Source organism: Lagopus leucura, unplaced genomic scaffold (genome assembly GCF_019238085.1).
Source record: "Lagopus leucura isolate 7727_CA_CO unplaced genomic scaffold, USGS_WTPT01 Super-Scaffold_100017, whole genome shotgun sequence".
Taxonomy (NCBI): domain Eukaryota; kingdom Metazoa; phylum Chordata; class Aves; order Galliformes; family Phasianidae; genus Lagopus; species Lagopus leucura.
The window spans coordinates 8,432,105-8,450,575 of record NW_024962271.1 but is presented as its reverse complement, the minus strand read 5'-3'; the positions used below and the strand labels follow the sequence as shown (position 1 = coordinate 8,450,575).

Sequence of the window (18,471 nt, the reverse complement as noted above, 5' to 3'; positions counted from 1 at the left end):
CTTGGTAGGATATAAAATTCAGTCACATGAATTATATTTAGTAAAGTATGTTAAAACATGTTGTTTTTAAGATTGGGGAATTTTATGGAGTGTATAATAGAATCGAAGCACATTCTTAATTACATAATTATTTCCATTTTCAAAGTCCAGCTAACAGTGTCACTGGTCATGTTTTCACAGCCTTAAGAAAAAAAGCCATAAAAGCCATCAACCTCATTCACTTAGCAAGACAATTTTCAGTTCTCACTTAACAGATTTCTACAACATTTTGACCAAAGTTCATGCAGTATAAGATCACAGAGTTCCCCAATTACTCATGGAATAGTATTCATATAATATGATATTCCTTACGATAGGCACAGAAACATACATAGAAAACATCTGGCTGCTCTATCCATGGACACCAACGCAATAACAATTACTGAGGCTGGAAGAAAGAGAGCCAACAACCTCGAACAAAGCCTGAGGAGCCCAAATATTTCCAGTGAGGATTCCTTTGGGTGAAGGCTTTTGTTTTGTAAATAATTGTTAAACACTAAACTTATGAGGTGCAGAATGCTTCTCCTCCATTCACAAAGAAACAGATCTCTTTCATCACCTACCAAAACGATCACCTTTTGTGATCGCCAGTGAGTTTCATAGCAATTCACCTCCCGAGCAGCTATTCACTTTTCCAATTAGCTAGATGTTACTATACATAAACATCATCAGTTTGGGACGAGTCACAGAGAAAACCACGCAGAAAAGCACAACATACGATACTGCACAATATTAAAGCCATTCATTTTAAGAGCTCTCCCCATCAGCACGGTGGAACCCACTGGCAGCCAAGCTCCCAGCACTGCTCAGCGGCCGAAGGGCAGTGATGGCAGCAAGAGAAGTTCTACTGCTCTGAGCATCCCAGAGCTCCTCATGGCAGAATTTGCTGTCTGCATTCACACAGCCCCACCTGTACTAGCTCATCAACCAGGAGTTTTCCTACTGACTTAAAGGGGACCTGGCCTGGCTGCTGCTGGAAGATGAAATAAGAAGCATGCTTTATGCAGTCAGGACAATATGCACAGCTAATCGCACATCCTAAATTAAAGATGCTTGATTTTTTTTTTTAATACACCATCCTAGGTGGCAGCAAGAGCTATTATCCCTAGCTCTATGTACACACTTTCAAGTAACTCAACTTCCACTGACTTGAAAGCAACATTTTATGAAACACTGATCCAGACCAGTTAATCAACTGGGCATGGCCCAGAAAATACATCAGTGATTAGAAAGAAGACCTGAGGAAAAACACATAGAAAACTGAAAATTTCAGCACTCCCTCATCCTGGAGGAAAATGACCTCTTGGACCCATTGCAATTGCTGCTATGTTAGACTCAGCCATGCAGCTTACTGGCTGAACCACCTCACACAGCACATTCCAAGAGCCAAAATACAAGACTTAACTTCACTCTGTACAACGCACATGCAAGAAAAGAAATAAAAAATGGTACAAAACAGGAAGGAATCAACTCCAGAGGAGAAACACACATACAGTACTTACTTTAGTCCCCGCAGCTGTGTCATAAGGTCAGCTGACAGAGATGGCAAACCCACACTTGCCTTCACTCTGAACTACTCTTCAATTCTTAGGCTCTTCCCTCAAGAACCTCTACTGAAGTGATGTCAGGTAATACCACTTAGCCAACTCCCACTGCTATAACTTTAGACCACCTCCTTTGGAGATGCTGCTTTTTTGTTGTTAGTGGTAGATTTTTAGCATTAATTTCCATTTAACATCAGTTTACCCAAGCCATTTTTTCCTGACTGTCTCATTAAAATCAAACAATACACATTGTGTGAGTCTATCTGGGAGAGCACATTACTCTGCTAACAAAGAACATTAATAATTAATAAAATCAAGTGGCTCTTATGCCACTTGTTGAATCAGTCCTATTGTAGGATGTCAAAGCTTTGATTCCCCACTTAAGCTCAGTTTAAAAGTTTCATAAAGAATATGGATGTATCGTATGTATCGCATGGTGTGCAATCAGTAAGCATACAGAGGTGTAAAATCAATTGGTACGGAGTTTTAGACTAAGTAAAATTACCACAATAGAGAGATAATAAGTGGAAAATGCTTACCGATATTGTAGGCTCGCAATATTCTTCTCAGGAGTAATCACCAGAAAAAGACCCTTCCTCAGCAGCAATCAACACTTAAATGGGATCTAGGAGAGGTGCAGCCAGGCTCCACCTTTCCGGTAGCACTGGTGAATTGCCTTCACCTGTGCCCCTGTGGCTGCCTCATTGCTTGCCTCAGGTGGTCAATCAAAGGTTCAGGCTGTGGTTCAGCAGTTCCCATACATATGGACATAACAATTAAGAGGCTAACAGATACATGTAATTGCCATTCTTTCTAGACAGAGGGATCCACAGGATGGGAAATTTGGGTTTAAAGTGGTGTTTCTACCTTCCTCTCGTTCTTGCATTAATATTTATTGCCTCTGATGAGAATCTATATAAACAAGTATAATCAGCATTATTTTAGCATTCTCATTATACAAACCCCTTTGGGTAGCTTTATGAAAGAGAAAAACGTGGTGTATATTTAATTAGAGCTAGTCACCTTAGTAACAACCTTACTAGTTTTATAGCTACACCTATAGTTATAGTTTAGCACAACTGTAAAACAGAACAGCAGAGCAATGCACATCTTCTATCCTGCATGGGATGAATCCAGGCACCTTCCATAGATGCACTGTCTTTTGAAGCACTTCAGGAAACAAAAGAAGTACCATTTTTAAGTGTGATATGCATGAGAAAATTCAGTAGTATTCAGTAGTAACAAAAAGATCATAGATTCATAGAATCACCTGCATTGGAAAGGACATTTGAAGGTCATCTAGTCACACTCCTGTGTGATGAACGCCTACAGCTTGGCCAGGTGCTCAAAGCCAATCCAGCTGACCTTGAATTTCTCCAGGGACAGGGCATCCACCACATCTCTGGGCAACTTGTTTCAGCAATTTATCTTGCATCAATAGCCAAGAAACCACCAGGTCAATCACCCCAAAATCTTAACAAATACAAGAGAAGAGAAGGCTCTGAGGAGACCTCATAGCAGCCTTCCCTTACCTACAGGGGGCCTACAAAACAGTGTTTAGTTTTTGCTTCCTGGTAGAATAGCACATCCTTTGGCCCCATCTTTTTTTCTCAGCTGTAATGTATGGCTAAATTGTCATTCAAGCTTCTGTGCTTGAATGTCCCTGCATATCCAGATTTAGTCGTGGCTCTCAGAGAGAAACACACAGCTACATGGATCACAGCAGATACTTATGTTAAAAATCACCTTACAATGGGAGCTAGGGACATTTAAGTTGTCAAGAGATGACAGAAGACCCACATTAGGAGAACACAGCCCAGAATAACTAGACTTTCCCTTTACCTTTGAGGGTAATGGTGTTAGAAGCCCATATAGCACTTACAGTGTTGCCAGTCATTGCTCTTGCTGAAGATCTGTCCCTTCCACTCATGTAAATAGGAAGTTTGCAACCCAGACCCATGGCAGAAATCTTCCTTAAAATTTAGGTATACAAATGTCTGCAAAATAATTAGCAGCCTTTAGAACTCTCAGTTTTCTCACTGTTTTTTCCCCTCTTTATGAAACTGGGAACACGAGAGTTAGTAACAAAAGATAATCTATGTTTGAGTTGGTTGTCACAAATGAAGCAAAGGCTTGATGGGAAGCCCTCACTGTAAAGATTAAAGATGATGAATGATTCTTCATAGAACCACTGATATTAAAAGTTTCCAAATCTACCTACTACTAATGTTATTGACACATAAAGTACATACTTTGTTGAAAAATAACCTTTTTTAGGTGAGAATTTGCTCTATCAAAAAGTGTTATTGTGCTCTTTGTATCTGCTGTACTTTCCATGGAAATAAATGGGAGGCATTACTTTCGGAAAACCTACTTTTAGCTCCTTGGATGAATACCAGTCTCCCCATTGTGTTACTAACATACTATCCTATTTCCAATTGTTCACAAGGTATCATTGAATATGATTGTAGCCCTTAGGTAATAACTATATGCAACTAGTAAGTCCTACACATCTTTGTCATCTAATCCACATTTATTTCTGTTTCACTCCAGCATTTTCCTTTTGCATTTTCAGAATACATTTCCAGAAGAAGAAGGGGAGATAGAATCCTTTAAATATTTTCTGCAATTTGGGAGTGGATCACAAGGGTATGAAAACTTTAATTAGCGTGGGTGATGTGACCGTAAATCAGGCAACCATACAACAGCAATTAGGCTTCTGAGAGGTGAGGTTAAGTACAAGAGAACTCATCTTAGTTTCTCCTAGTGATAGCCTCTGAAGCAGACAGCTGAGATGTTTTGTCCTCTATAGTTTCATTAGAACAGTGATGGGAACATTCTGATGCTCTAAGGTATCCCTCTACTCAGAGCCACAGACAAGGCACTGGGTGGCCAACGGCCTTTTAGTCCCTCTGGCACAGGTAATAGACAGCTTCCATATCCAAGGAGGAGGTTGGATTTGTGGTCCAGGAAGTAGCTGTTAGTACCTGAGATTTGATTAGGAATGAGTGACCTTGCAGCTTAGAGAGGCTTTCAAAATGTACATTATGCCATATCTAGCTCAGGATTTGACTTTCTGTGCAAGCTAATGGGGTCAGTATTATCAGAAATACCATACCATGGCATGAAACCTAACTCAGCTTCCAACTCAGGCTTTTCAAGTATTGCCATATAGCTTAAGGGATATGGCATTATTGTCATCCAACTTTGTCTCCTATTAGAAACCATAATTCTCTAAGTCAAGAAGTCATGTAAAATAGTAGAATAATATTTGATATATCTTTGAGTAGGGCTTTCTGCATTCAAAGCCTCTTAAATATCTGCTTCTTTGTTACTCCTCCTGGAATACAGCCCAGATTTTTCTGAGCAGAAGTTAGGAAAGGTTGATCTACTGAATTGTGTAACATGCTGTTAGGAGCAGGGAAGTGGTTCTCAGTGAAAAACTTTGTCAAAAATTGGGAGACAGGTACCTTCTCCTTGCAACATTTTTGTCTTGAACTAGCATTCTGACCCATATGGCAACCAAAGATCTCAGGTGCTCTGTTTGCTAGGCAAGCCCTTCCAGTGCATTTTTCTGCTAGGTAACAACAAAGCCCAGCATCCTTGGCTGGCTTCCTGGGCTTCTGGGGCACCACAGTTCTCCTGAAAAGGCACCAGAAGCAGCAATGCTATCATCATACCTCTTACCTGAGCTTCATTGCTTTGCGCCAGCGCTGAAGGAGGAAGGGAGGAGGAGAGAGAGAGTACCAAGCTGTGATATGAGCTGACCAGCTGACCTGGTCCTGCACACATGACAAGGCAAGGGGAAAAACAGTTGTCCACAGCTGTGGAAATTCAAACCCATCACCTCCAAACCTGTACTAGAACTTCCAGCCACCATGACATGAAGCCTCTACTGAACCTACAGGCCAGTCTTATTCTCTGGTATTTGCTTCTGGACCTAAATTCCATTGTGGGAATACAAATTGCTTTAGAATTTAAAAAGTGAGGATTTCTCTTAAACCCTTTTAATTATGTTGGCGTGCAATTAAAAATTTCACATTTTTTTTCCTCCATCTAAGTGTTGCAGTGAAAAGGTTTGTTCAATTATTTTTTTTTCCAGTGGATTTTGGCTCCTTCAAAAGGGACAGTCTGCCGTAACAGGTGCACTGCAGACAGGTGCTGCATAAGGTTCCCTACATTACTCTGCCAATGCTTCTCAATCATGATCTACAGCACCCCTGTTACTCCTGTGTGGGGCCTCCTCTCTGCTGCATATGCCAAGGTTATGAATTATGCCACTGTGTATTGATTTGGACAAATGTCCACTACCAACTAGGTCGGCACCACTGAACTTGGCTCACTGGTAACACAAGCCAAGTCTTGGAAGGCTCAAGCTGAGCATTTAACCCACTGTGCGGTCTTTCTCAGTTTTTCTTTTGGATTCAGTCACACATTATGTACCCTGACTCCTATGTAGATGATTTGTGGCGATTGCATGATGTATGAGGTGCCATTTGTAAAATATTATTTGGTGTAAAACATGATGTTTTTTCTGTTGATTTACAAGTTGGATTTATAAATCTGCACTTCTCACAGTTTGAGTTATATATCTTGCCTCTGATTTATAAAACTCGCCTGTAAATCTTTAGCAGAAAGTTTTGATTCAGAAATCATTATTTTAAACATTAGATTTAGCTAAAACATTCAACTGCTTTATAAGTCATGAAATGGATTTACATACCCCAATCTGGATTTACAAATTCTACAGCAGATTTACAAATCATACTGAAAAATCCCTAAATAAAATGCCTTGATTTATAAATCATCACTTTGCACTTAGGATACAAGTGACTGATTTATTACTCTGGAGCTATACAATAACGGTTTGCTTTATAAAATCCTACTTTTGCTTTACAGTTCTGATTTATAAATACTGATTAGGTGTACTGCAATATAGGCCACAAAAAAGTCAAGTTGTTTGGTACGGGGCTGCTTTGCAAACAGCTCTCTGCACACAAGAAGGCCAAGACACTTTTGAGAGGTTGTAGGTGACCAGCTGATCGGTGTTAGCAGCAGGGCAAAGAAAGAAGGAAAGCTGGGAAAAGAAACTATTTCTTGTTTGCTAACAAGGTTTTGAGGTCAAACACTTTGCCTAGCCTCCCAAAACCATTTCTCAGTTCAGAAAGCTTTCTCTAACCCCAATCTCAGCCTCAAACTACAAGGATAAAGTTTGAGTACCTCCAGCAAGCCTAGGAGTTATGGAGACTTCTATTGAACATCATGAGGAGCTCCAACAAACACAGGCGGAAATTTGTTCCCCTCGAGTGAACTTAATGGTTTCCAGCTTTCAGGTTCTGCTCAGATGTCATTTATTTGCGCCATTCCAATCCAGGTGTTTTCAAGTACTCAGAACCAAGAAGGAAAATAGCAAAGCATAGGAGAGAGGGAAAGCTCTGTGAATGCCTCGCTCTTTGATGTGCTCCAAAAACACTTACATGACCAACAGGGCATTTAAATATTTTAGATACTTGAGAATCAGTTCATCATTAATACCCATCAAGGAATCAGAGGGGATACTGGGTACAGACAGAACTGTCAGATAACATAAACATTAAATGCAGTGGAGCAGAAATTAAACTGTTCATTTTTAGTAAAAGCTGAATTTCCTGAAAATGTTTTGTTAACATTTTTAAAAAATTACTAGTAGAAGGTTTAATCCAAAATGCAAAATTCAGAGCAATTATCTGGAAGCCACTGAAGAAACTCAAACATCCTGTCATACTGCAGACACGGTGCCAGAATTCGTCAAAGATGAAGTTCCCTTTCAAAGCTCACTTCATAAATCTTCAGGAAATATGAGCAGAGTGGAGAGCCCCATTGATCTGAAGGAGATTTGTACATCCAGGTAGCTCTATTAGAGGTTAGCAGCAACACTGACTCTGGGAGAAGTTCTCTTCTATTACAACTGGAGTGGTTCCATAATATGAGGCTGCTGGAGCACAGGGTTAGAATTATGATCATTGATTTATTATCTTCTAACACAATCACCAAAAGTTAAATCCTTCCAGATATTTGGCTTCCTAACCTTCAATGGAAGTTAGGCATTCACTTAACTCCGAAGGTTGGACAACAAAGCTGCCTTTATACTATCTCTTCCCCTCTTGGCCAGGAGTTTCCATCCCTGTACAATAAGTCAAACAACGGCTGTGTCCTGCAGCTAACAAAGACGGGAAGTTTGAGGCACAGTGGGACAAACACTGATCCTCTATTCTTGCTGCTCTCCCTCCCACCTACTCAGGGAAATATCCAAGATATGCAGTGTACTTATTCAGGAAATGTAAAGATGATCCATATGAACTGACACTCTGTTAGTCATGAATGCTTTCTTTTATTAGAATAGCTTGAGAAAAGCTAAGAGCATGTTCTGTGTCCCCCTAATGATTGATACACTGCTTGCAGTATGCTTGATTTTAAAGCAAAATTCCCCAAAGTTCTTTTGATGTTTTTAAAATCTAAGAAAATGAAATATAAGAATAAAGTATGTTATTACAAAATTATAATTAAATTTCCAGTTCCACAAAATTACTGCATCTCATTTTGTTGTCAGATTTTTGGAGCAGAAGGAATAGTTACACCAGATTTAGAACCTAGAATTTAAAAATTAAAATGAAGAACTTACCAAGTTGGGGAAAAGAACGACAATGGCTGAGTTTAATTCAGCAAGCTCTGTATCAGGCTTCTTCTTGCTGGTATAGCTAGTGTTGTTGGTACAGATTTCAGTAAGCTCGAATGTAAGGGCAAAATGATGTGCCTACATGCGTATACAGACTACACTCGCCTTGCCTGTAGCCAACTAAATGGCTCCAGTAGGGATGACTAAGAAAATTCATCTCAATCTCATTTGTGAGTTTGAATTATCGGTTACTGCAACTCTACAAGAGCTGCATAAATACATTTGATGGTTTTAGACCACAGCAGTCTGAAACTTGCTTCCTGCATTCGCAGTAGATTAAAGTAAAGCAGAGCTACATAAATGCTACAGCATACCAGATACATGTGGAATAATTTTTAGCTTACCTTTTGCAGAAGGTTGCAGCAATGTCACATGAAAGAACAGTGCTGTGACTTTGCTGACGTGTGGGGCTGCTCCATACAGGAGGCACAGACAGACACCCCGCTAAATACTACAGCAGCCTATCCCAATGCTTTAGGCCATTCCTAACCCTTTTCCTTATGCCCAGGTACCCTGCAGGGAGGTTTATGCTCTTATGCTTCCCCACAGTACTTCGGGAAATTGACCAAAGACATATGCACACAGTTATTGAAATAAAGAGATCTTGAAGAAGAAACCAAATTGCTTCACCAATGTATCTGCTAGTGAAATGAAATAATCAAGGCAGGCCTAGCTGTTATGATCAAGTACTACACAACATCTAATATCATACCTCAAGTGTAAGTCTTAATGGAGTAGCTCTCAATATGTGGGATCAGATCTTTTACTTGATCCTGCAAGCCTACAGCTTTATGTGCATTCTACATCTGATCAGACACTCACACATGAACATTTAAATATATTTTAACCATGGTGTTACCATGTCTGTGTGCAGCTTCATGTGCTTATACACAAGTAGTAAATGCCATCATATCTGAAGTTGGAATCTGCAGATCTGGCAAACTTGCCAGAAAATATCATTCCATAACTAGTTCTTGACAAGTCCACTATATATCTACTTTTGATCAACCATTAGTCAAGCCCACAAGGTCACAGTCAGCCCCCAGAAGTGCAAGTTGAAAAGAAGGATTTAGCATTTTCCCAAAGCACTCATCCCATTATTTGCAATATGGGAAATCTTTTCATTCATGTGTCATACTTACAGTTTCTCCAGTCAGATCCCGGACAGACTATGAAAGCCATCACAATCTGAGATTTTGTACTGAGAAGATAACTTGCTTAGGCATATTTTGCACTGAGGAATTTCCAAGTGTTCTCTCTGAGAGTAAAGAATACGTATTTCCTTACAAGAGCTTTATAAATACTTTGCCATTCTTTTAGGTGTACATGTTCACCTACCTCCTTAAATTCTCTTGGAGACATTATTTAGAAAGCAGCAGAACAACATGCTGTCATGTTTTCATATTCCTGTAAGTTGAACATCCATAGTCTGCTTCCAGAGTACTTAGTTCCAACATGGCAGGTTTGGTTCACAGCCCAGTTCGACCCTGGCATAAGAATTTGACGTCACTGGGAACGCTGCCTCCCCATAGCATGGTTGAATGGTTCCCCCCCGCTTCCCCAGTTCAAAGCCAGATTCATATCTGTGTTTGATTACTTGCATTTATTTTCCTGACAGGTAGCCTTTTGCTGTAATTACAGTAGTAAAATTTTCTACATCCTTGATAACCATTTTGAATGTTCTGAGCACAGAAGTAAGATCACGCGTGTACTGAAAGAGAGCTGTACAGAGCCAAGGAGAGCTTTAATGCCGTTCTCCCTCTTCAGTCTTCATTGTGACTGACACCCATTCAGCTGCAGATGAGAAACAACAGATGCGAAGTTACTGGATAGATCTCAGTACGGTGCAGCAAGGGTACATTGGTGAAAATGTTTCTGCGGCTGAGATGTACAAAAATGCTCCAGAATCCTCACTCTTGCGAGGAACACTCTGTGATAGGAAAGACACCGTTGATTTTTATCTTGGTTGGATAAGACCAAGCAGGCCAGCTGAGCACACACCTAAGCCCGCTTCTGCTACTTGAGATTGTTTCCTCTCATTTTTCTCAGTATTTCCCCTCCATTCAGTACTTAAAGCTGCCAAGTGGTGAGGTTTCCACCACCCCCGTCAGAGGGCTACTCTGCAGATTAATTACATCTTACCACTAGGAGCTTTTCCCCTGACATCCACACTAGAATTTCCATCCTGAATAACGTTTTATTTTCATATTGCTGCCTTCTCCTCCTCCTCGACGTTCTTTCCACGTGCTGCCTTTCTTCATCCGTCAGGTCCCATTCTCAGCCTCTAAAGCTGCTCTGCTTCTCAGTGCCAACACAAAGCAGCCCCACAGCCAATGTACAAGCAGCAGAGGATTCCCAGGAGGAGGGCAGCCCTCGGCTGTGGTGGAGGCATCATACTAGCTCAACACCAGCCTCTCCCCACTCCGGTGCAGAGCAGCTGGCTGCTAATGCTGTGCTGTATCTGTAGCGCAGAGCTGCTGTGGAGTGCTGGATCCTGGCCTGTCCCAGGCTGTGCTGCAGAATTGGGGTGCCTTTGAAATCTGTCTCTGATCCTGCTTGTCAGGCTTCCCCTCCCAGACAGCAGAGCTGCTTCCGTTTTCCCCCAGGGCATTACCTTACATTTGTCCCAGCTGACATTCCTTTCCTTATTTCTTTGGCATGTTTCTGATCTCAGTTCCCTTTCTATTATTTCGCTGCCCTCCGTGATATTTATAATGTCTGCAATTTAGTATCATCTGTGAATTTCATTAACCGGCTGTTTACTCTCCTCTTTCAGATCATTAACGAGGATGTTAAATAACACTGGCCCTAACGCTATTCCCTGCATTACATTAGTAGGAAACTTCTCTGCATTTGATACATTGCCTTTTATTGTTCTGCTCTGTGCAGCTTCGAGCTGGATGTTCAATCCACAGGCAGCATTTTTGGAAGCTGATGCAAATTAATTCCTCAGGTAAGATTTTGTAAGTAAAGATATCTGATTCTGCAGTGAAAGTTGTTGCATCTAGCATTACAAATAACAGGAATTTTATTTCTAAGGAAAAAAAATGCTGTTTTTTTTTTGTTTGTTTGTTTGTTTTGTTTTTTAAACCAACAAGACCTGCTCTCTCTAAGCCAGAATGCTAATAGGCTAGTAGCACTGGAGGGACCAAAGCCATTTCAGTCCCTGTTACATTCTTGTTACCACCTTTCCCACACAGCATTAATGCGGCTTTGTTTATCTACAGTCAGAGCCCTTCCTCACTTTTGCATTTGCAAAAAGGCACTATTTAAAAAAAGACAGATTTTTGCATGGTTGTGTTTGAAGCTAGGAGTCTCCCACGCTGCAATCAAGGGTAATGGCAACTACTCACAGGTGTACATATATCACATAAACAAGTGAAACATTGATTGTGAGGGGCGCACTGACAGTCCTCTATCCATAGCATAATCTTCTCAAGAGATATTTAATCAGATGATTATTTACATCTTAAAGACCAAGGAAAGGGAAAATGTTAACATCGAATTATGGAGAGGAATGATAAAGATGGTGCTATGCATGAAGCGCTCATCACAGAACTGATGAATAAAGGGTTTGCCTCAGTATGCCTTAACACCACTACTGCAATCTAAGCCAAATTCCTCCGGTTTAAACCGACTTTGGGCAGGAGTAGGACAGCAAAGTGACTTTTATTCTGCTCATACTGAAATGGAAGAAGGCTCGCAAAAGCCAGTGAAGTTTCTAGAGGTGTATAAAAACATGTGGACAGCTTATGGCAAAAATTATAGTTACATCCCTTATGCTAAGCTTTCCTTTCAGTAAGCACATGTTTTCTACTGTAGGAGCCAGCTTCATCACTTAGTGGTGTAGTTTAAAGAACTTGCATGACGTCCTTGGGTTGTGAAAGCGGACTACAAGCTGGGACTGTTAAGAGTTACAGTAAAAAAACATAATCCAATGTTACAGGTGAAATTCTTCCCTTAATTTCAGACATTTCACTGAAGAGTACAGAACATCTAGAATTCTTTGGTTTGGAAACCACAGAAAAGGGAACAACATGGAAAGCACTGTGCTGTCTGCTTGACTGGTTCAAATGCATCACTTCCTTCTGATACAGCTTCAACACTGGAATGAACTACAGACTGCACAGACCTTACCTTCATAAACTTAAATTTTGGAACAGGCCACCACTACTTTAAAGCCTGGGAAACTACTGAGTGCTTAAAGTGACTGGTGCGTAACAGTTATTACCTCTGTATTTATGATGATTGTTGTTGTTTTTGACAGCTTGTGCTGGGAAGTAGGATGTGTCTGTAGGATTTAGAACTCTACTTTCCATACAAAAATGATTGCTATGAACCCAGAGCTTTGGGTCACTGTGTTCTGATTATCCCCAACACCAGACACTGTGGACAGAAACCCCAGCAGAAGTCTATCAGTCACTTAACCTAGTAGCTCACCAGAGCAGCTGCTTTGCAGCTTGCCCACAATCTGCATTCTGCACATCCTTACTGCCCATTAGACTTCTAAATCAAATGCTGGAGTGGACTAGCTGGACGGGATTTACATAAAATCTCAATCAAATTCACAGCAGCACACCTTCCTCTTTGGTAATTAGATTCAGTTTCGTTTTTGGTTTTCTGAACCCTATAACCCATTTCTTTATGATGTCTTAGCAATTTTCATTAGCAAGTGTATTTCTATGCATCACTTTTAAAAAGCACCAGCTGCACCAATAAAAATGTACATCCATTCACTGAACAGTCAGAGAATCCAAGTGCATATTAATACATCCATACTCATTGAACTCCCAAGCACACCTAAATAACTATCACTTGTCCCTGATTTCTAATGCAATGTCCCACATGATGCTGATGGAAATGTAATAGGGGGACACAAAGCTGGGTGAAAACCATGCCTTAATAGTAGTTATCAGTGCTTCGCTATCAAAATGAAAAGGAGGCATCACACAGGGGTCTGGATCCGACAACATGCAGCACCCTCATTAGCAACCTGAATGCTGAAATAAAAGTAAGGCCTTTAAAAACTTGTTGCACAGATCCAACCCAGAACGTACTGTAAGTGTCAAGCTACAGGAAGAGCTGGCTTAACTAAGAAAAGATCTGAGAGTGTTTTGGGGCCAAAAATAATATTTAATGCCACACTCAGATGCATAAAAGCACGGACACCCTACAACATAGGGTGAAAAAACAAAATAATTCTTCTGCTCAACAGTGGGAAGGCTCCAGGTGATCCCTGTTCAGGGCACCTCTTCTGTGATCCACGTGGCAAAGATCTAGATGTAATGACAAATCAAAAAGCCATTATCTAGCAGGTTAATTAGCCAGCTTCTTTAAGCCAGCAAACGAAACAGTCAGGTATGTTTACGTTGAGATGATAACAACTTGTAGTCACATTAAAGGCTGCAGAAAAGAGGAATGGATCCAAAGCTGGTCTAAGGGCAAGAAATAACAGGTTTAAGTTACAGGAAAAAAAGAGTCACACTGGATCTTAAGAAAGAGCTGTTGCGTGCATTTTTGTGTGGCAAAAATGGTGAAACACGGGAGGAAGAGATTTCCTGGACACACTGTACAGTTTCCCCAAATTATGTTTTTAAACAAAAATGAGACAAGCATCTGCCGGGAGTGACACAGAAGCAGTCAGTTACACCACCCCAGGGCAGGAGGACGGCCTTGATGCTTCCTCAGAGCCCTTCAAGTTTCTGTGACTAAATTTAAAATCTCAGCTTTAACACATTTTCTGGGGAAGCCAGAAACGTGAAGGCCTTTCTTCTGAGACAAAAACCACACCGATTTCCAGTCCTTACTTCAGGTGCAAGAAGAAATGTTAAGATTTCTTATTCATGAGTCTGAATCCCAAGCTTTTGGAAGGACAGTGTCATATTATAAAAAGCTTACCTACACTGCAAGGTACTCCAACACTGCTTTATCTTCACTTTTTACTCCATTTGCCACATTCTAAGTTGGAGAAATCTGCAGCACATATTAATTCAGAACTGATGGTACTTTTCTGGCACACAGACTGGCTGGACAGCAAATTGGCTATAACAGCTATGGCTCACAAGAAGGTACCTTTACCTTATCTCAGTGGTCCTTTTTAGATGTCTAATATGTAATTTCACAGAAACTATAATTTAAAAGTTTAAATTACAATGGGATTACAATAACAAAGTTTAAATTTAAATGAGGAATAAACTCATCTGCCTTAGCATTTCTTCCAGGTTCAGGAGGGTGCAGAAGACTCTTATATATTTTGGTTTGTTTATTATTTACTTCTTGCCCCAGTCTTGCTGTACATCTTTCCAAGTTCAGTTCCTGAACAGACAGTGGTTTTGTTTTCCTTATGGTGGGGTTCAGCTAAAGGTGTTCACTTGCACTCAATTGCACGCTGAAATTCGCAAAAGAAATACACAAGCAAGTTGTAATTAACTCCTCCAGGATTCTTCCTTCATCTTATTATTCTTAACTTCACAGATATTAAAAAATTTCCACAAATATTTTGCTTTGGTAATTTGAAACTGCAGAAGTGCTAAGATGAGGAAGATGGCTTATTCAATTCAAAATACCCTGTCTTGAGAGAAATTCACTGTACAACTATTAGATAAATGCAAATCCTTGTGCATATTTAGATGGGTACACACAGATATTTTGACCATGTCCTGAACTTTATAAATCCTGATAATGAACATAGCTGTGACACCACCCAGCTTCAGCACAGCATTGTCCTGAAAAAAGTGATTATTAACAGCAACGCTCGAGTGTCTCCTGAAACAGTCTGAATTTCATTTGCATAAGCCAGTCTACTAGCATAGTGTGCATGGTCCCAGTGATTTCTTGGCCTGACAGGTATTGAAGTCTGAATGCTTGTACTACCTCAAGGTCTCTCAGGTGTTCCTTCACATATTTGATGCAGTAGTATGGGTCAGCACCATCGTCGGCATCCACATCTTCCACTTGAAAGAAGACACTGGAACATGCTTTACACATCTTGGTCTTAAGTGAAGCACATGCTGCTGTGTCCGTGGGAGATGTGCATTCTGTCTATTAGGGCTCCTGCAGCACTGGTAGTACACCCTTCTTGGTGGACTCTCTCTGCACCATCCTAAACCTGGTAGAGATATTAAGGCACACATGAGATGAGGAGGCAATTCAAGACAGCCAGCATGGAGGTGAGGCACCAGAACAGGGTGCCCAGAGAAGCTGTGGATGCCCCATCCCTGGAGGTGCCCAAGGCCAGGTTGGATGGAGCCCTGGGCAGCCTGATCTGGTGGCTGGCAACCCTGCCCACAGCAGGAGGGTTGGAGCTCAATGATCTTTGAGGTCTCTTCCAACCTAAGCCATTCTGTGATTTCCATACTTGCTGCCCAAATATTCCTGACAGAAATTTCTCTTCCTTATCTTATATCAATTTTGCAGGCAAACTATAAACTTGGACTGCTAGATATTCCTGTACCATCACCTTCAATTTCAGTCAGGGTTGCTGAGGGGCTTTTTTCATTTATGATGATGATGCAAGGCTGCACCTTTTCCAGTAACACAACCATACATTACTGCATTCTGTATAGCCTTTCTTGTACAGTGCTTCTTAGAGGAATGGAAGATTAATTACCTACCACAGTAAAAAGTTCTCTGGTCATTTTTTAGACTTAGTTCAAGTTAAAATTTGAAGTCTCCATGCAGTAAACTTCTTCATTTGATTCTCAGACTTCAGGGCACGCAGGCAATTTGATTCTCAACCTGAAGTCCAGAGGATTGATCCTTAAAGGCAAGGAATGATGGTTTAATCACACCAAAAGGATACAGCAATTAGAACTCAAACTAAATCTGGACTTGTAGCAAGTGCTGGTGGAGAAATTTGTGGGCTACTTGTTCTCCATCTAGCACATTCTCTCACAGTTATAAGCTATAGCAAGAACAAAAGGCTGTAAGAAGGACAATGCAATGTTTATAATACTGAGACATCGTGCAGATCTTTCATTTGAAAGGGTTCAAAAGCAGTTATTAGCTTGCATAGGAATCTTTTTAACTATGAAATGAAACTTCAGCTACAGTGAAAAGAGGCAAAAAGGCTCTGCGCAGAAACAAGACTGCAGAATATTTGATGGCAGGAAATGAAGTCTACCAAAATCTTGTGCCAAGACAACAGAAAGAGGAAAAGAAGGGTTGGATTAAAGATGGATGTCCTCTGTAGTCAAAACTAGAAGCAAGCATTCTCTTATTCAATCTCCTGTTTAATTTAAACACAAAAGACAGACATCGGGTCCTTTCCCCTCCAGACTGCATGTTTTGAAACTTGGGAAAACTCACTGGGGCAGGAGAGAAGATTGTTATTCTCTGCTGATCTGCAGATGGGTGACTCTAAAAGCCAAGGTACAGAAGCCTTTGAATGGAGATACAAAATCTGGCAGCTGCACTTCTTGCACTACTGCCTGCATTTTTAGGTTGTATGGACTGGCAGAGAAAGGGTATGAATGCCTTGCCACAGTCTGAATCAGTTTTTCCAGTGAAGATCCTGGGAGAGATCTGTCCTTGTTATCTACTAAAATGTTGACAATGTAAGAAAGAAAATCTATTTTTATCATCATCATTAACTTCAAGGAATAACCACTGCTAGCAGAAGGACAGCTTTGCTAAGAGGGAGCAGCGTAAGCCCAGCAACACTGCCCTGCCTAGGACTCCCACACCTCCACCAATTTAGATTTCAAAAGGAACATAGCACCGGGGCAAGAACTGATGGCAATGAATAACTCCAGGCATGCAACTGAGAACAAAACAAGGCCGACAAACATGCATGGGAAAACCTGATCTAAACTGTCATTATTAAACACCCCCCCAAAGCAGATAAGGTCCAGCTGTAGCTGCGAAGATGACATTCCTCCCTGGAGATAAGCCAGGAGGGGGGAGGTTGCATCTCACCACCATTGCCATGATGTTTGAGTTACTGCCAGCTATGAAGTACAGAACTCATCATCTGTCAGTGACCTCCAAGATCAGTCAAAGTTTTCATTGCTCAGAAAGGAAAACCATACTGAAAGTGAAACATCTGTTAGGAGAATAAGCTTCATTTTATGGTGTTTGCTCTATGCAGATACATGCCTATAATCTCAGACCATGTTTGCTATAACACGCTGACTCACTGCCTCTCTTCACTGCACTGTTCTGATGCCTGAAGTCACCTTGACTGGAGCAAGTATTCATTTCTGTCAGTGGTGTTTTAAATGTTTGCATTCACAGAATTATCAAAGCGAGCATGAGTAGATTTGGAGCAGCTTCTCGCCCAGTGGCCCTTCCAGAGCTCAGCTCTGGGTGCATACCCAGCAGCCACCAAGTCTTTCCTTACACATAGTGTGGAGTGTAAAGTCACAGTAGTATTCAAAAGGTTAAAGCAGAGTGAACTGTTAATTTTAATGCTTTCTCTAAGCTTCAGTTTTAATAAGCGAAAATGATGTTCTTATTTGCAGTAAAGTGGTGTTATAAAATTCTGTCTGTCAAGCTCATTTTAAAACCATGGAAATAAATGATCTGACAAAATCAGGCTATTAGACAAGTGAAGAAGAGTGATTTCCATAAAAGTAGAGGAGCTGTTCCTTAATTTCACACTTGGTAGTCTTTTGGGTCGACTAAATTTTTAAATAAGTGATAAAATTATATTAGTGCAATTGCATTTTTATAGATTTTTTTGGTCATTGTACTCTTTTTCAATTCCTTTATTTTAACTCAAACTATTCTGCTGAAAGGTTACCTCTCAACTTATGTTACCTCATAACAGGTTCTGCTCACACAACAGAACAGTAGGTTCACAAATCCTCTATAAAAGTACCCACAATGACCATGCTGAGCCCAAAGTATTCCAAAGTGGGAAGATCACCTCATTGCTGTCACATGCTGCCCAAATGCTGGCCCCACACATTGTGTTTGACCACCTGCAGAAACAGGTGTGTGGTAAGCAACTGTAAGGCACTTTGGTTCCACATCTGAATAATTTCCCTGGGAGCAGACCACAGTTTCCATCAGCTATACTATAGATGCTCTCCCATGCTGGGGTAAGTGTGACAGCAAGGATAGAAGAACTTCCGTAGAAAAAAGCCACTCTTTATGACACTTAGCCAAGGAAGATCAAGCAGGTACATTTCTGCAGGTAATAGCAGGACCTCAAAACACATCGCTCAGTGC

At 40.8% G+C, this 18,471-nt stretch overlaps 1 long non-coding RNA gene across 1 annotated transcript; it reads left to right on the top strand.

The window, feature by feature from the left end:
* Window positions 1-11,141: 11,141 nt before the first annotated feature.
* LOC122183294 lies at window positions 11,142-17,753 on the top strand. The gene is made up of 3 exons (XR_006180203.1): window positions 11,142-11,251; window positions 12,269-12,511; window positions 16,003-17,753. It is a non-coding gene; the product is annotated as an uncharacterized LOC122183294 (long non-coding RNA).
* Window positions 17,754-18,471: the final 718 nt, after the last annotated feature.